Here is a 19,093-nt window from a genome sequence, read left to right as displayed (position 1 = left end):
GCCTTGTCATCATTGCATTGTCAGTACAGAGGTCTATTATACCTCATATTCGTTCAGCTGGCTCTTCACAGAATGCATGGGTGACTTTGGAGCAGATGTATGCTGCTCGTAATGAGGCTCGGATCTCATTTTTGAAAAGAGAGCTGGAAAATCAGAAAATGCATGGAGATGATATGTCTAGCCACTTAAACAAGCTGCAGGATTTAAGAGAGCCTCATCAATGTGGATGAGATTATTCCTGAGACACAGCTTGTGTCCACCATCTTGCACTCTTTGCCAAGATCTTACTTGGCTTTTCATACCTCTTTGAACCTCAGCATGAGGAATGCTGCTGAACCCCTTAAGTATCAGGAACTTGCTGCTCTCTTGCTACAAGAAGAGCAAATGAGGAAGAATATGAATATGAACACAAGTGCTGAACAAGCATTTACTACAGGTCAAAAGGGGAAAGGAAAAACTCAGCCAAAGAGTTCAAATCAAAATTCAGGTGATGGTGGATCTCAGGATACCAAGAAAGGTGATGGACAGCCCAAGAAGAAGGGCAAATGTCATTACTGTAAGAAGCCAGGTCACTACATCACAGAGTGTAGAAAGAGGATTGCCAAAGAGAAGGCAAAGGAAGCTGGGATGTCTGTAAATGATGCCTCTAAAGCTCCTCCAGAGACTGCTTCTTTTGTTGAGGACAGGGATTACTGTTTCTATACATGCAGCTATGATGCCTCTTGGTCTTCACAAGCACTCAGTATGACAGAGCATGCATGTACTTGGTATTTTGATAGTAGTGCCTCAAAGCATATCACATCTCGCAGGGATTTGTTTTGTCATGTAGACCCTGCCCCTGTTGGCAAAACTGTTCAGTGTGCCAACAATGCTTCATATCCAGCTCGTGGCATTGGGGAGATTCAGCTCACAGCCATTGATGGCTCCATTCTCCACCTTACAAATGCCTTATATGTACCAGGGATAAAGAAGAATTTGTTGTCCATTTCTTCTTTAGCACATTGTGGTATGCAAGTCCACTTTGATGATGATAAATGCATGGTCAGAGACAAAGCTAATGCTTTGACCTTGATGCTTACTGGTACATTATGTCATGGACTTTATCAGTTGGATGCATTTCAGCCAGTGGATCAGTCTGCTTATAATACATTCACTCTTACTCCAACTATGGTTGATGCGGAGTTATGGCATGCTCGCATGGGGCATATAAATTTTGGTAGTCTTATGCTTATGCAGCGATATAACATGTTTACAGATCTACCTCTCATGGAGAAGCCTCCAGATCACATTTGTGAAGGATGTATTTTGGGAAAAATGCATAGGTTTTCCTTCCCACGTGATCAGGCTCTACGAGCAACTGCAAAGTTGCAGCTAATGCTTTTATATTTGTTCAAGTGTGTGATTAAAGGTTCACTTTCCTTCATGTCCAATTTGTAGAATTGCATTAATAGATTTATCTTGGAATTTTTTGCTTGTGTACCAAATAATTTATTGAGTTCATCCCATGCATCTTTTGCCCACTGTATCCCTGTGAATGATTTCATCATTTAAACTGAGTGCAATAAGTCCCAATGCTTTTTCATTCCTACTCTTCCACTCATTTTCTCCTCTCTCTGGGCATTCATCTCTCCCTTCAACTAATCCCCACAGATTTTTCCTCATCAGCAAATACATGGTTTTTGTCTGCCATGTATAAAACTGTTCCCCATTAAATTTGGCTATTTCCTGTGCTGAACTCATGGTGATGTGAAGGGGGTCTTACCTCTTGATCCAATTTCAAGATTCAAGGGCAGTGTCTACCCTTTTACAACTCAATCTGGTGTTTAATAGATGATTACAACAATTTTATCAGCATAAAATCACCAGAAATTACATTAAATTAAGGGTAACCAATTTGTACGGGATGATTGGAGTATCAAACCAACTCCGATTTGCAATCTGAAGCTTTAGGGATCTGTATCAGATACCTAATGGTTAATTTGAACCCTCAATTGCACCAAAATACAGTGATTAGCACTGATTAATCACTGATTAGCAAATTAATGCTCTGGTTTGTGCAGAAAACAGAGTATGCGGGGAGTCCAGATCTGGTGCCTTAGACTTCAAATGAGCTCAAATGCTTTCAAAGGCATCAATAGCAATGAGTCTAGTAGAGGATTAAGCCAAGAAACACAAGATTTGACCAAATAATGAAAGCTTAATCTCTGTTTTACCAAAGTCACCTGCAGATTTGATGAAGAGCTTTGATCTCAATGTAGACTTGATGAAATTGAATTCTATCTTCACCAGCTTGTAGAGCATGCTTGATTACCCCTTGGGCTAGGAGGAATTGAAGCAATTTGATCTGATGAAGTGGAGATCTGCAATTTACTCAGAAAAATCAGCGCTGGCCAAATCGTCGATTTCTCCTGCTAGCGCCGGCGGTTTGCTGCGTTTTCTTGATGGGCTTGTAGCCAAAGATGTAAGCTATGATATGCTAGAAGCTTGTGCCCTAATTGTGAGTGTGCCAGGTGCTAGAGATCCTCCACTGGCTGGGGCTGAAGGGGAAGGTGAAAAACTCACTAAAAATTGATTTTTTTGCTAATTATCTACTAATCCTAATTAATTAACTAATGGGCTCATAAACCTAATTGATTCTAGGCATGGCTCTGATACCATGTTGAAATTTGAGCAAAATGATGAGCTATGGTGGATCAAACACTAGAATCAACATCATTAACAAAGTGATTAGCAAATGATTAAGACGTAATTAGTGAATAATTAGTACATCGATTAATGTAGGCATGGATACTCAAAAACCAACAAATTCTCATTAGGGCTATGCCTCAATTTATAGAGTTTACATCAAGCATCTAATCCCATTGATTTCTCCATGAATATCTCCCAGAATATCTCCACACTCCTAAATTCTCTCATGCTACCCTTTATTCTCTCCCAATAGATTCTTCTCACCTTTTCACAGGTTCTTTCACAATTACATCTCCTCTTTTACAGCCTCTATCCAAGAGCTTGTTCCCACACACACCCTATTCACTTGTATATTTCAATAGAGAGAATCCTTTATTAGATTTACAACAAAATCCTTTACTTAAATCTGAATCCACTTACTTGTAGTTCGCTAGTGGAAGACAAATACCCGTGGCGTCTGTGTGCAGCTACTAGAGATGGACACCAGGGTGCAGCAGCCTGTCGAGGAGGAGGAGCAGCAGCTGCCTGTGTAGAAAGTGTAGCCGCCTGAAGAGGGGAGGTGCAGAGTCGCCTGTAGCCGCCTATGGAAGGGAGGCGCAACCCCACGCAGCCGCCTGTAGAGGGGAGCGCAGCCCCACGCAGCCCCACGCAGCCGCCTGTAGCCGCCTATGGAAGGGAGGCGCAACCCCACGCAGCCGCCTGTAGAGGGGAGCGCAGCCCCACGCAGCCGCCTATAGAAGAGGGCGCAGCCGCCTGTTGTGGAGAAGGTGCAGCCGCCTGCAAGGGAGGAGGAGGCGCAGCCGCCTTTGGAGAGGAGAAGGTGCAGCCGCCAGCTGAAGAGCACAGAAGCCACTTGGCTGCAGCCGCCTGCAGGGTAGAGGGAGCAGTCGCCTGTGGAGAGGAGAGCACAGCCTGCGCTGGAGAGCAAGCGTAGCCGCCTATGGAGGGGAAGAGCGCAGCCTGCTATGGAAAGCACAGCCGCCTGCTGTGCAGAGCGTGGAGAGGAGAGGCGCAGCACCCTGCAGAGTGGGTGTGCAGCCGCCTGAGAGCAAACGAGGAGGAGATGATCGCCGGCTGTCCCTTCAAGCGGGTGGAGTGGTCGCTCTTTTGTAGGAGTTGGAGAGAGAGCGCACGACCACAGTTGGCCGGCTCCCCAAGCTTGCATGGAAGCGGCCAGTTTCAAGGTGGGGTGTGGGTAGGTGGCCATGCACCCACCCCCACACATAAAGGGTTAAGAGTGGGGTTTCTTGGCCCACACGTGGGTGCCCACTTTTAAATGAATGTGAACTTACAACCCTATAAAAAATAAAGGTTAGAAAGAAAGCTATTAAACAAACAAGTGCAATACACTTACCACCTGTTCACACGCAACAAAACTCGTCAGAAGATAGAGCAAACTTCACGACTCACTCGCAAGCGTCCCCGCTCAGTAAGTGGCACGTCAAACAGGCAAACACAAGAATACAAGTCATGCGAAAACAATTCCAAACATGCAAAACATGAATGCATGTGCAAATAGTATCATGGACATATCTCCCGTTCATGGAACAAGTACAAAACATCTGTCGGGCACAAAAATGGCACGACAGAAAACATAAATCCCGGTCTTCCTATGGAGTGACAGTCCCATAGGTAAGACGCAGATCCAGGCACGAGCCTCCCTATGGAGTGACAGTCCCATAGGCAAGACATGGCACAAATACTGGCTCTTCCATGGCGTGACAATCCCATGGATAGAACACAGTCCAGGTCATACACGGGTGGCACCAGTCTGGCTCCCGTCCATGTTATGCAAAAATACTGGCCCCTTCACATGAGACACCGGCCTGGCCTCAAGTGAACGAGACACAAATCTCGAGATGGACCAAATGGTCGGCCAATTGGTGACAAGGTCCATAAGATTTGATTAAGAAAAAGCACCATTCTTGGTCAAAAAGCAAGAAAAAGCAAAAAAGTCAAACAAGGTTGACCGCAAGCCAAGGGCACCATTGGAAAGAGAAGACTGAGCCAGACCAAAAAGCTAAAAGCTGCTTTCTCAAAAAGCAACTCTAGGGCCAAAAAGCAAGGCCTTGAAGTTGTAAAAGCACAAATCAAGGCCTTGAGTCTAAACGGATCCGTACAGCTGTACAGACAAAAATTTTCAGGAACCCTGAAAACTCCACAAACCCTAAAACTGCTCAAAAATCCTAAAATTGCTTTTTGGAGGTTTTTGTCATCTAAAAACCATTAAAACAGGTTTTATATCAGTTTTCTTGCCAGAAAGAGCTTGTCTAGGGTTTTCATCATCGACAAGGCTATAGGAATTGTGGAGATTATTCATGGGATGAGCCAGTGGATTTAGAGCTTGGACATGGAAGCTTGAACTTGAGCATAGACATGAAGAACTTGGACATAGCGCTTGGGCATGAAGCTTGGACATGAACATGGAACACAGAGCTTGGACATAGCGCTTGCGCATGAAGCTTGGACATGAACATGGAACACAGAGCTTAGATATGGAGCTTGGATTTTGGACTGGGATTTGGACTTGGACTTGGACTTGGACTTGGATTTGGACTTGGACTTGGACTTGGGATCCATTGGATTTGGATATTATTAGATCTGGTACTAGCCCGATGAGAGATACTTGTGGGTCATCCCTGTGGTGTGCTCGACATCAGAGATCTTGTACATCGACATCGACTTGGATATCCTAGATCGGCATATGTGTTTGTTTTGTATTCATTGATTGTATTGATCTTGGCCGGCGTGCCCATGGATTGTTTGTGAATAAATTCCTGAAAGGGGGCGAGACCTGTTCCCCGCTCAATGTGGTGTACTGTGCAAGATCCCTATTTCCTTCTCTCTCCCCCTATATATCTTTCTCTCTTGGACACATGGTTGAGTCTGTCACTACACGCCCCACTAGGCTCACAGCGGTATCAGAGTAGGATTTCTCTTTAAGAAACTTTCTTGGGGTGACAAAGCCATGTCAAGAGCAAAGGGAGAGCATGGGCCTCATCAAGGAAACAACCATGAGGTGGTTACAGAAATTCTTGATGGGAACCGCAGCCATGACATCATAAGAGTACCATGACTTTCAACAGTTCAGATGACCTCTCAGAGACGAAGAATTTATTTCTTGGAGAACCAGAAGAGAACAGAAGCAATGAAGGACTCAAATGTTTGCAGATTTCATCAAGGAGTTGAAGCTGCTAAAGCCTATTTTCGAGTCACCGTTGCAGAAGGATCTAGAGCTACCCGCTCTTTTTATCATGGAGGAGACAAGGAAGCTACTTCTAGGCCTACTCTTTCAGATGCAGTTTCTTCAGGACAGGTAAAGGAAAGGAAGGCAAAGAAGCCAGAGAGATCGGAAGATCATCAGATTGACATCATGCCAGGAAGTTCGACAAATGGTTTGCAGTGGTGCTTAGCGCATTGCATGTTTCGACAAATAAAGCCATGGGATCTTTGTGGACCAAAGCTGAAACAGAATCCTTTTGAAGCATTGAGACTTTATGCTAGCAAAGGATCAGTGTTGGATATTCTAGACCCTTTTTTGTGGTTGAACATGATGAGATTGCATTGGAGCAGTCTTGAACCAAGCAGGCCATGTTGTGGCCGATGAATGTAAAAGCCAACAAGGAAGCAGATGCATTATCTCGAAAACCCTTGAGCCATGCGGTTTCTATGGGTTACCATATGGATTTCATTTTGATGAAGGATCTTTATGCTACCACAGAAGACTTCAAAGATGTTTTGGAACAGATTACAAAATAAAGATTTGGTGACTTTCTATGTCATCAAAAAGGGTTTTTCTTATAATGCAAACCCGTTTATGTGACACAGGATTCGAGGCCAAAAGTGAACAAAAAAAAAGCCATGCTCCACCTTACGCAGGGCAAAGAAGCATACTGACTACAACTCAAGCTTTGGAAAGCTACTTTTATTGGCATTGTATGAGAAAGAACATTCAGTTATATGTTCGAGAATGTTTGGTTTATCAGAAGGACAAGTTTGACCAACAAAAGCTAGCAAGATTATTGCACCCATTGAATATTCTATGGAAGAATATTGCTATGGATTTTATCTTTGGATTGCCAAAGTCAAGGAATGATGATATATGGACCTTTCGGATTACCAAGAAGATCATCGGTTGGACCTTTCAAATCATTGCAGGATACATAATGCCTTCCATGACAATTTATTGAAACCATGTACAAGTTACCCCTAGAGGAGCCTGTTTTGGAGGATCCACCAGGGGTGGAAGAGCCAGAAGCGATTGTGTTTCATTCTATGAGAAAAACGGGAAAGACAGTGGTCAAAAAGTTTCTCTTGGAATTCGAGAATTATTCACTGTTGGACGTGAAATGGATGCCAGAGGAGTACTTCTAGGACTATTTAGATATACTTCGAGCTTATGAGCATTGAGGAAGTGGTTGGTCGAGATGTATTTGAAGTACAGATATGGACGTCTTGCGATCAAGACAGATTCAAGAGGAAGGAATCATACCTCTAGCCCTCTTCATTGTATATATATTGGACTGGAATTGATCATTATTCTGCTTATAATGGTTATTTGGACATGCTCTAGTTTGGGTGGCAACGATGCTAGAAAGCCCAAGGAGCCAGATTTGTATATGGACAGCAATGATGCCAAAACGAGATTTGTATATAGGAGGAAACGATGCCAGATGACCATTGAACGGCAAGGACGCCTGATATCTTGGACTTCGCAATCGGACGGTCATTGCGACCAGATGGCCAAGATGACTGTATTGGATTTCGCAGTCGAGCGGTCATTGCGACCAGATGGCCCACATGACTGTATTGGATTTCGCAATCAAGCGATCATTGCGACCAGATGGCCCACATGACTGTATTGGATTTCATAGTCGGACGGTCAATGAGGCCAGATGGCCCAAATGACTATCAATGAACTCTCGGGCGGTCCTAGTGACCAGATGGCCTTGTCTGAGCGGTCCTAGTGGCCAGATGGCTCAGCACGGTTTCGATGAAACCAGACAGGACAATCCATGAACAGGAGGATCATTACTTGTGGACTGCATACTGATGTATGTTTGAATTTCTTTGACTTTGTGTGCTGTTTTCGATGTATAAACAATGTTTGGATTTATGGCATGTGATAGTCCACTTGTGTCTAGTTTTTGCAGGAGGTAAGTATGCATTTATTTTATCTAACACGTGTGATAGGTAATGAAGATGTACCATCAAGAACAAGGCCATCGGTCAAAAAAAAGGCATTGAGATGTTGCCAGATGAGAAGATGACACCACGGATATGGGGACAGACCAGATGGGGCTAGTACCTTCAAACATATGGAAGTACTTCATGTACTTGGAAGTTGGAACACATGGATATACATGGAACATATGGATGTGTTTGGAACACTTGCAGTCTACAATTGAGGATAACTGCGATGCAAGAGGGAGGAAATGTAACTATTTGGCCCTCCTAGCTCTATTTCACATGATGAAATCCATGCCCGAACACCAGACAAGTGGAAGAAGACACGGGGACAGGGTCCATAAGATTTGATTAAGAAAAAGCACCATTCTTGGTCAAAAAGCAAAAAGTCAAACAAGATTGACCGCGAGCACCATTGGAAAGAGGAGATTGAGGCGGACCAAAAAGCTAAAAGCCGCGTTCTCAAAAAGTAGCTCTAGGGCCAAAAAGCAAGGCCTTGAAGTTGTAAAAGCACAAATCAAGAACTTTGGCTATTATTAATAATATTTAATAAAAAGACAAAAGCAAAGCAAAAGCATTACTTTTTGGCAAAAAGCAAGGCTTCCCCAAGTATAAAAGAAGCATGAGCCTCTCTTGAGCATCAAGTTGAAGAAGAACCTCTTTATCGCGTTGCCATCTTCGTTCAAGCGTGGAGATTATCTTCTTCATCATCTATGAACCAAATCATGGAGTTTTTCATCGCTATCCGTTGATTTCAGAGCGCCTCTAGCAACTATAGTGCCACGTCACCATCTTTCCGTACGACTTCACGAATCCATACAACTGTACGGACTATACAGACAGAAATTTTAAGAAACCCTGAAAATTCTAGAAACCCTAAAATTGCTCAAAAACCCTAAAAACTTCTTTTTGGAGGTTTTTATCACCTAAAAACCATTAAAACAGGTTTTATATCAGTTTTCTTGCCAGAAAGAGCTTCTCTAGGGTTTTCATCATCGACAAGGCTATAGGAATTGTGGAGATTATTCATGGGATGAGCGAGTGGATTTAGAGCTTGGACATGGAAGCTTGAACTTGAGCATAGACATGAAGAACTTGGACATAGAGCTTGGGCATGAAGCTTGGACATTGTAACTATTTGGACTTCCTAGCTCTATTTCACATGGTGAAATCCATGCCCGGACACCAGACAGGTGAAAGAAGACATGGGGACAAGGTCCATAAGGTTTGATTACGAAAAAGCACAATTCCTTGTCAAAAAGCAAGAAAAAGCAAAAGGTCAAACAGAGTTGACTGCGAGCCGAGGGCACCAATTGAAAAAGGAGACTAAGCCAGACCAAAAAGCTAAAAGGCGCTAAACCGTGTATCCGATGAAGGCGGTCTAGGGCTTATCGGAAAGCTAACATCGAGCTCTTCAACTTTGGCTCGGGGGTCAAGCCAAATTTGTTCTTCTTTAGGCCCTGATCTTTAGATGAGGTATTTTCAGCTTTACCTCCCTTTTGAATCTCCCGGAAGTTCTTTTTAGGTGGCTGTCCACCTTTTTGCAGATTTGGGACAGCCTTGTCTTTCCCCTTTGAACCGCCTTGATCTTGCTTAATTTTGAGCACCAATTGCTCCGTACCAAGAGCAGAGGTTGTAAGCTATTGCAAAGTATGTTTCGGGTGCAATTCAATGCCCGAACGATAAGCTGGTTGCAATCCGGAGCGAAACTTCCTCTTTCTTTCATCCTCAGTGGTTTGCATAAAAGGAGTTACCTCAAGCAACACTTTCCAAAACTTGTTGACATATTGTTGCACACTTTCATTATCTCTTTGCTCAAGTCTATCCCACTTTTGGGTGAGAGTTTACTCCGCATTTGGTGGCAAGAACTGAGCATAAAATCTGTCCTTAAACTCTTTCCAAGTGCAAATGGGGTCTTTGGTGATCTTTTCAATGATCCACCAATGAGCAACGGTCCCCTTCAAGAACATGCTAGCATGGCGTACTTTAGACTTCTCAGTGAAGTCCTCATCGCTAAAAGCAATGTCAAACTGTGCCACAAATGCTAACACTTTGGAAGCATCATGCTCTCCATGAAAAACATCAAACTTAACAAACTTGTCACCTGCTTTAAATTCCTTGAGCTTTCTGGCATGAGACTCATGGTCCTCTCTTTTTCTTTTCCCTTTATCCAACGGGTCAGCCCTATCTGCATGGGCTCCATGGGTCATCATGGAAGTTTCATGAAGCACGGTGGCATGTGCTCCACGAACTTGAGAATCAGATGCATGTGACCTTCCTGCATAAGGCAATGTTTCTCCATGAGACAATTCAGTAGACAAAGCTCTTCTAGTGGCAGACCTGTCACCCCTACCGTGGGATACATGTCTTGAATGCATGTGACCATCATGCCCTCCACGAGCACTAGCATACATATACCTGTCAGGCTTTGTGCCTTGTGGAGAAGATGCATGACGAGAGGTGACTGTCACCTCTTCCCCTTGCATAAATGACCTCAACCTTTGAGATGCGGGATCTCCATGCTTCGAGCGAGGTGGATTTCTGAATTTCAGCTCTCCATCTTCCCCCTCTTTGATGTCACCTTTGCGGAGGAGGTAGGAAAGTGCCGACTCCCTTGGCTTCTTGCCCACTTCTCGTGCCATGGATTCAAAAGTCACATCTACCATTGCATCTGCTTTCCTTGCTTCAATGGCACTTTGCACATAGGGATCTTCATGCAAAAATTTCAGCTCTTGCTCTTGTGCCTGCAAAAGCTTCCTCATATGCTTCAATTCAGCCCTCATTGCATCAGGCTCTTCTTCTTGCATGACTGTCTTTCCTCGAGACAATTGTCCCCTTGAATCACTATCATTTACCCTTTCAAGGGACTTGTGCCTTCCTTGTAAAGCATCAGAACCACGCGAGGCACTTGATGGGCCCCTCGAATTAGGCACTTTCGAAGGGTTGCCTTGGCTGTCCATTGTGTTAAGTGTGCTAGAAACGGGGTGTCCAATACACAGGTTCGTTTCCCCACTAAGAAGAGGGAAATAACCGTGCTCTGATACCAATGAAACCGATCCCGTCAAGTGGGAATAGACTCCGTTGGACACCCACACGCGTAATAGCACAACTTAATTATCACAATTTGAATGGACAACTTAATAACAACTGAAAATCAAAATGAAATGAAATGTTGATAGATGGACACCAACACTGGGGCCGGAACGGGTCGACCCCCCCCTCAATATATGATATATTTTTGGGAGTATTTAACAAATACAATGCTCCATGGCTTCAATGAACCAGATGATGTCCATGTACAACTGAGATGAATATAGTACCAAACAAGAGACTCGAAGTAGACGTTCGAAGGAGTGCGACCTACTTGAGTGGTCAAGTCTCTACGGTCCTGTGCCTTCACTGGAATCCGCGGAGAGCACCCCACTGGTATTCCAAGACCACGCACAAACAGGCGCTCCCGTACTAACGCCTGGCTCTCCCGATCTCGGCACCCATGGACCGTGGTTCTCCAAAAGCTTCGACTACCCGGCACCGAACGGGTATTAGCGGTAGAGAGAATCCTTTATCAGATTTACAACAAAATCCTTTACTTAAATCTGAATCCACTTACTTGTAGCTCGCTAACGGAAGACAAATACCCGAGGCGTCTGTGTGCAGCTACTATAGATGGACACCAGGACGCAGCAGCTTGTCGAGGAGGAGGAGGAACAACTGCCTGTGTAGAAGGTGTAGCCACCTGAAGAGGGGAGGTGCAGAGCCGCCTGTAGCCGACTATGGAAGGGAGGCGCAACCGCCTGCAAAGGAAGCACAGCCGCCTGCTGTGCAAAGGGCGCAGCCGCCTGCTATGGAGGAGAAGGCGTAGCCGCCTGCAAGGGGAGGATGAGGAGGCGCAGCCTGCTGTGGGATGCGCTGAGTGGAGAGGAAACCTGGCTGCAGCCGCCTATGGGGTGGCGCAGCCGCCAGCTGTGGAGGTGGAGGCGCAGCCTGCTGAAGAGCAAGCGCAGCCGCTTGCAGTAGGCACAGCCGCCTGCAGTAGGCACAGCCGCCTTCTGGAGAGGAAAACGCCTGGCTGTAGCCGCCTGTGGGGTGGCGCAACCGCCTGCAGAGTGGGCAGACGCCTATGGAGAGAGAGAGCGCACAACCGCCTGCAGAAGCAGAGGGAGCAGTCGCCTATGTAGAGAGAGCAACCCACCAGCGTGCAGCAACCTGAGGAAGGCGGAGAGATGCCCTGTGTGCAGCTGTATGAGAGCTCCTTTGTAGGCGTTGGAGAGGAAGTACACGACCACAGCTGGCCGGCTCCCCAAGCTTGCATGGGGGCGGCCAGTTTCAAGGTGTGGTGTGGGTAGGTGGCCATGCACCCACCCCCACACATAAAGGGTTAAGAGTGGGGTTTCCCTCCCCACCTTGGCCCACACCTGGGTGCCCATAATGGATGCCCACTTTTAAATGAATGTGAACTTACAACCTTATAAAAATAAAGGTTAGAAAGAAAGCTATTAAACAAACAAGTGCAATACACTTACCCCCTGTTCACACGCAACAAAAATCGTCAGAAGACAGAGCAAACTTCACGACTCACTGGCAGGCGTCCCTGCTCAGTAAGTGGCACGTCAAACAGGCAAACACAAGAATACAAGTCATGCGAAAACAGTTCCAAACATGCAAAACATGAATGCATGTGCAAATAGTATCATGGACATATCTCCCGTTCATGGAACAAGTACAATACATCTGTCGGGCACAAAAATGGCACGACAGAAAACATAAATCCCGGTCTTCCCATGGAGTGACAATCCCATAGGTAAGACACAGATCCAGGCACGAGCCTCCCTATGGAGTGACAGTCCCATAGGCAAGACACGGCACAAATACTGGCTCTTCCATGGCGTAACAATCCCATGGATAGAACACAGTCCACGTCATACACGGGTGGCACCAATCTGGCTCCCGTCCATACGACACCATCCTGCTAACACGGGTAGCACCAGTCTAGCTCCCGTCCATGTTATGCAAAAATACTGGCCCCTTCACATGAGACACCGGTCTAGCCTCAAGTGAATGAGACACAAATCTGGAGATGGACCAAATGGTCAGCCAATTGGTGACAGATGGCCTTGGCCAAGATCTTATAGGCTGTCCTAGAAGAGTGATGGGTCTCACAACCGAATCCCCAATCCGTCACAACCAAATGGTCAGCCAATTGGTGACAGATGGCCTTGGCCAAGATCTTATAGGCTGTCCTAGAAGAGTGATGGGTCTCCACAACCGAATCACCACCCTCCTTGGGAATCAAGTGAATCAAGCCCTCTAAGAGCCTCTTTGGCAGTCCCTCACATACAAGGTTTTCTCCCCTCTTGCTCGGGACATGTATTCCTTTTGATGATGATATTGAGAGCAAGTTCTCACCTGTGTTTCCTCTCCATCCTTCTCTCACTCTCTCTCCTGTGTTTCCACTTTCCCTTCTTCCGCTACACATTCTATCATGGTATCAGAGCGTCGGTGATCTTCAGTGTTGGATGCTCCCTCCTCTCCCTCCTGCGTTTTTGTGTTTTCAGCAAGGTGGACAGATCTGCATTTTTTCTCAGAAGTGCTGCTGGTCGCCTGCCTCTTCCAGGCGTTTCTTCTCAGCAGCCCATGGTCCTCAACAGTTTGACCTCTGAGAACCCCTTTCACACCTGTTTTCTGCACTGTTTTCAGGGCAGCAGCACATAGTTTGCTGCGTTTTTCTACAGGTGGCTGTCTACAGCAGTTCTCAGCATTCATACCCCCCCTGTAGTGCTGGTCGCCTGTTCTGCGTTTCCAGATTCAGCCCTTTCTACTGCCCCGAATACCTCTGTGTTTTCAGATTTGCAGCCATGCTTGCTGCGTTTTTTCTGAACTGATCTTATTGGTAGCTCTACCTTCACCTGGGCTTCATTTGTTGGACCCGAAGATACCTTCTCTTCAGCATTTTTCCTCATAGGAGGTGTGGACACTGGTTGGCCTGAATTTTCAGGTTTGTAGCCCCTTGTTTGGCTGCGTTTTCTTCTCCAGTGGACACAGATCACTTGCACAAGGGGTTTCTTGTTTGGATTGTGTCTTTGGAGGCAGTTTGGTACTTGAGGAGGATTCTGAATTTCTGATTTCAGTCAGCGTTTTGCTGATTTTGGAGCATCTATACATGTGTTTTGTTCCTGGCCTACTCGGTTTCCCAATTTCTTCATGTTCCTTGTCTTCTGTTGGTGGTGGAGTGCTATTTTTTACTTCACATGGATCATTTATTTGTTGCTGATTCTTGGGATCTGATTCTACTTCTCGATCAGTCTTCTGCTATCTGTGATGCTTTTGAGGACTTTGTTACCACTGCAGTTTATATTCCTGCTTCCCTTCCTCATTGTGAGGAGTCTACCTCTGCCTCTCTTTGTGATGCTTCTGAGGATGCCCCTCCCCCCTGCCAGCTCTGCAGGTTTGTTGTTTTGGAGGATGGTTTTTTGGACCCAGTGGGATGCTTTGGATCTGTGGTTGCTAACCATGCCTGGGGCACAATGGTACTTCCAGAGTTTTTTGGATTTGGATCAGAATCAGGTTGGGCTTGTACCAGTCCGACGATATCTTTTTTCAGAGGGGGATGTGGAGTCCTTTCATCTTGTGATGCCCACCTCAGTGGCGTGTATTTATGTACAACATTGGGCAACTCATGGTACAGAGTTTGAGCAGATGGACCCCATCTTTTCTACAGAGTCTTTACATCTTGCGATGCCGACCTTTTCAGAGGATGCTTTTGTTCAACATTTGGCTACTCTTGGTACAGAGTTGGAGCAAATTGACTCTTTCTTTTGAGGGTTCCAGTTGAGTAGCAGTTTGCTTCTCCCAGGAATGATTATATATAGGATCTGATCTTGGTTGGTTATGAGGCTTTTCATACCTTCTCCAGGCTGGATACACAACATTCGACTTCAGGGAGTGTTCTTGCACTTGGATTTGCATCCATTATTTGGAGCAGCACGTCGCAGCCTATATGGTTGTTTTCTTGCACAGGAGCGGTGTACCTGGTAGCTTGTTCTGTTGCTTTTGTAGATGAGTTGCTGAGGAGATTGCTTGGGGAGCTTTCTTGGTACCTGTTTCCGCACTCTTTCATCTTTGATCGAGGACGGCGTCTCTGGCTTCTTGGAGTTCACTCAGCATCCGGTGTTGAGAGGGGGTGTTACACATCATCCCCTTCTTGCTGGCTTCCTGTTTGGTGTCCTATTATAGCCTCTAGCGGTGACCATGTTAGTTAGAGGGGCTGGTCACCCCTCACATATATTTTCCCACATTATTTCCCATTTTATGGAGTCTTGGGTATTTTCCCCAGTCGTGGAGGATTTTATCACCAATCGGTTGCCTACTCATGGGCATATATATAGCTGGCTCGCCTCCCTCATTTCTCACTACTTGCTTAGCATTGTTTGCTGCAGTCCCTCACATACGAGGTTTTCTCCCCTCTTGCTTGGAACATGTATTCCTTTTGATGATGATATTGAGAGCAAGTTCTCACCTGTGTTTCCTCTCCATCTCTCTCTCTCTCTCTCTCTCTCTCTCTCTCTCTCTCTCTCTCCTGTGTTTCCACTTTCCCTTCTTCCGCTGCACATTCTATCACTTCAGACAATTGCACACACTGAGCTGCACAGGGGGTGTTAGAATATTGTGCATCTTACTGGTGCCTATTTATTGGCCTTTATCCATTTTTTCTCCTTTTAGTGGGTCGTGGAGCAGTTGGCCAGCTCCTTGCTTCACTATATAAGGGGCCCCTTCATATTCACTTGTTTCATCCATTCCTAGCACATTCTATTGCACTTTCTTGCTAGCTATTGCCATTGTAAAACCCTCATGCTATAATAAAGGTGATCTTGTCAACGACTGCTCTCTCTCCTTTGCTCTCTCTCTCTCTCTTTCCTTGTCTATGCTTCTGCCTGTGCATACTCCAACATGGACAGCCACATAAAAAGGATTCCAAAACAGAAGCCAAGGCTGACAATCTCAAAGAAAAGCAAGACAAAGACAACGAGGGCATAGCCGGCCTCTCCAAGAACCTGAAGACAGTGTTTCAAGTATGGTAGCAAGGGTCACATGCTGTCTACCTGCCCTGAGATGAAGAATGCAGATGCCTCAGCTGAGAATGCAGCTCTTGATGCATAGAGGTACTTTCGGGGACAGTCATGTGTTGCACAATGGCTGCCACCATGGGTTTGTGAATACCCGAGATTATGTTAGCTTGGTTACCACTAAGGAAGTGCATAAGTATATGGATATGCTAAATAAGTTACCTTCTTGGAATGCTTTATAAGTTGATATGTATAGTTACATAGCCAAGTTCCACTGTTTGGGGAAGATTACTTATGTTGATATCAAGCATTTTACATGCTTACTATCAAGGCATTGGTGAAATGAATCACTTACAGACCTGAATATGCCTATGTTGATACTCTTATGCTACCATGTAACGGCTGGAAACAGTATGCAGAATTCAGTTATGTGTTGCTATGCACAATATTGCTACCATTTTCTTTGCAGAAACTATGTTAAGAAATAATGCAGAAGCATTAATAGAATTCCTCGATGAGATCCCAAGTCCGAGTGCTACCATATGTAGTATAGTTCGATAAGCTTTGTGAGATCCATAAGTTATGGATGATGCATGCCACGGAGAAGCAACTTTCAGTCACAATAGGTGAAGAGGGAGAAAGAGAGAAAGAAGGATATATTAAGCGTCAACTAAAGATCCAATGGGCCTATGAGACCAAAGTGATACAATAATGTCCATGGCATATCTCATCATGGAATGGAAAATAATACAAAAAGAAAACATGAACATAGCTATCTCACTGGGGTGATGCAAGACTGTCCATGGAAACTCATCATGGAATACTAGGAGCATAGAAGCATGAGAGAGAGAGAGAGAAAGAGAGAGAGAGAGAGAGAGAGATGACAAAGCTATAGAGTGAGAGCTAGACTGCATGACACAATGATGATTTGATTGCTGTGTTGAACCATCACCAAATACATGCTTTTATAGGCTTGAAGCCTTATCTTTTAACCCATAGAAATCACTCACACACTGAAGTGATGACACATGGCACACGTCCTATCCACACATAGGTGATGCTCACACCTAAGAGGGCGTTCACACCTACAAGGCCCAAATCCCAACAAAACCCCCTCGGAGTGAAGGAGGTGTTGTCTGAGAAGCCTTCAATAGCCGTGGTGATTTGGACTCTAGGCTATATCATGTGCTCAAAAGAGACACAATGACACCACCGCTTGAACTCTCATGTCAAGCCTAATATAAGAGCTTTACCACTCATGGCAGCCTGCATCAGTTCACCCCCCACTTCTCTATGCAAGGGTATGAAGAGAATGATGGAGCCTTTTATAACAATAAGGCATTCCAGAGTGGAAAACACACACAAGGATTATTTAATTCAATTTTTGAGGGACTTTCCAAGCAAGAGAATCTTGACACACAAAGAGGATAAATCAGAACACCCAATCACAATCTTCCTTTTTGAGAGAGAGATTTTTCACTGCTGCGAATGCTTTGATATAATATTCTTCTCTATCTCGGTTATTGTGCAATTTGAGTTTTAAAGTTTTGTGCTATGAAAGATCCTACTTCTTGTAAGTATTCTCTTGCATATACTGAGCGTTATATCCTCTTACATAGACATGCAAAGGGCATAGTCACAGGAAACAGCCGTCATAACTCTGGTAAAACAAAATAGCTATCACACATATAAATCACTAGCAACAGAAAACCCATAATCTCACCAACCATGCCACCCTTGGCCTGTGTATGTATAGGTCTTGGGTTCAAGCCCGGTACCTAAATATTGTATAATACATAATTAAAATATTTATTAAAAAGGACATTAGGCTAGATTAAGCCCATATAGCCAAAACTGATTACCGGAGATGAGTTAAGTGATGCTCAGCTCTAGAGGACTTCAAAGTTCAAAAAATGTACCGAAAAACACCTAAGAAAATGTGATGTGATCATTCATAAACTACACATCTTTGCATGCAAGGTGCTGAAATAGACTTCAAATTTAAAGCCTCCCTGCATGTTTGTGTGGCCTACAAAGAGGAACCTGTTTCTTTCCCCTTTTTTAAAAAAAACAGGAACAAGTCTGAAACTTATTCTTTTGACAAAACCACAGAGAGAATCCTTATTGCCTACATTTAATGTGTCATTATTTTGTTGTTTTATACCTTCTAATCTCAATTAAGTAAAAAGCTATGCACGCAACAGAAAAATGATTAATATTGAAAAGGGCAGCAACAGGAAAATGATTAATAATGCAAGGGGGTGCTCAGCAACAGGAAAATGATTAATAATGCAAGGGGGTGCTTACTTGGATGTTTAGCAGAAGATGATACCAGATTCAATCTGTGGTTAAGCGTAATGATTTAGCTCCATCTTGATGTTTGAAGCTACAATTAGACAGTCAAGCAAAACTGGGGAGGCCGGTAGGTGCCGTGTAGAGAGAAAGAGAGAGAGAGAGAGTGTGTGTGTGTGTGTGTGTGTGTGTGTGTTATGTGAATGTGGCAAGCCGTGCATGCAGATGTTGATGAGCCCAGCCTTCGAGGAAGGTTTGTGTCGTCTCAAATCAATGACATTTTGTATTTCGAAATTGTTGATTTCGTAATTTTCACATTGCCCCTATATATTATATTTACCATGGAATATCACTTTCCTAAACTGTAAAGTGGATACCTTCCCCTATATATTATATTTACCATGGAATATCACTTTCCTAAACTGTAAAGTGGATACCTTCCCCTTGAAAAAGGGGGGTAAGGTGTTCAAGTCAGAGCATGAGGTACTGGGTTCAAAACCTGCTGGCTGTTTGACAGTGGTATGAAAGCACACATGCACACGAGAAATTCTTTAATTATTTACCTTAGTTTTTGAGCTTTATAATGTTATGACTGTTGAAAATTTTGGACTAAGGGAGATTATTTTGAAGAATAGACCCCAAAGGGATGTATGTACCTCTGACTCTCCTTCTTTTGTGTGGGAGGAAGAGAGATGGGATCAAATTTGTAATCTGCTTAACAAGGATTGGGAATAGGCTGGAGTAGGCTGGATATGGTAGGTGTAAAAATGGACCTTTTGTACATGGAAGCTTTTATCTTGTAAATATAAATATAAATATTTATTGTTTTCAAAAAAAATCCCTTCCTTTTTGAAATCCAAGCA

The 19,093-nt window shown here is 44.4% G+C and overlaps 1 protein-coding gene across 3 annotated transcripts in view; it reads right to left on the bottom strand.

Moving 5' to 3' along the window:
* The window catches only part of LOC147630303 (uncharacterized), a 28,926-nt gene extending 10,430 nt beyond the window's left edge, over positions 1–18,496 (bottom strand). The window contains exons 1-2 of one of the 3 annotated variants that reach the window (XM_086810145.1): positions 18,336–18,495; positions 18,246–18,278 (exon numbers count right to left, since the gene is read on the bottom strand). The gene's annotated coding sequence lies outside the window, so the exon portion shown is untranslated. Of the gene's footprint in view, positions 1–18,245 lie in introns of all 3 variants that reach the window. The other 2 variants (XM_086810144.1, XM_086810146.1) reach the window with 2 other exon arrangements.
* Positions 18,497–19,093: the final 597 nt, after the last annotated feature.

This window comes from Cibotium barometz, chromosome 16, assembly GCF_041138505.1.
Source record: "Cibotium barometz isolate CiBa-2024 chromosome 16, ASM4113850v1, whole genome shotgun sequence".
Lineage (NCBI taxonomy): Eukaryota > Viridiplantae > Streptophyta > Polypodiopsida > Cyatheales > Cibotiaceae > Cibotium > Cibotium barometz.
The sequence above is the reverse complement of the archived record's forward strand: the minus strand, read 5'-3'. Positions and strand labels throughout refer to the sequence as shown.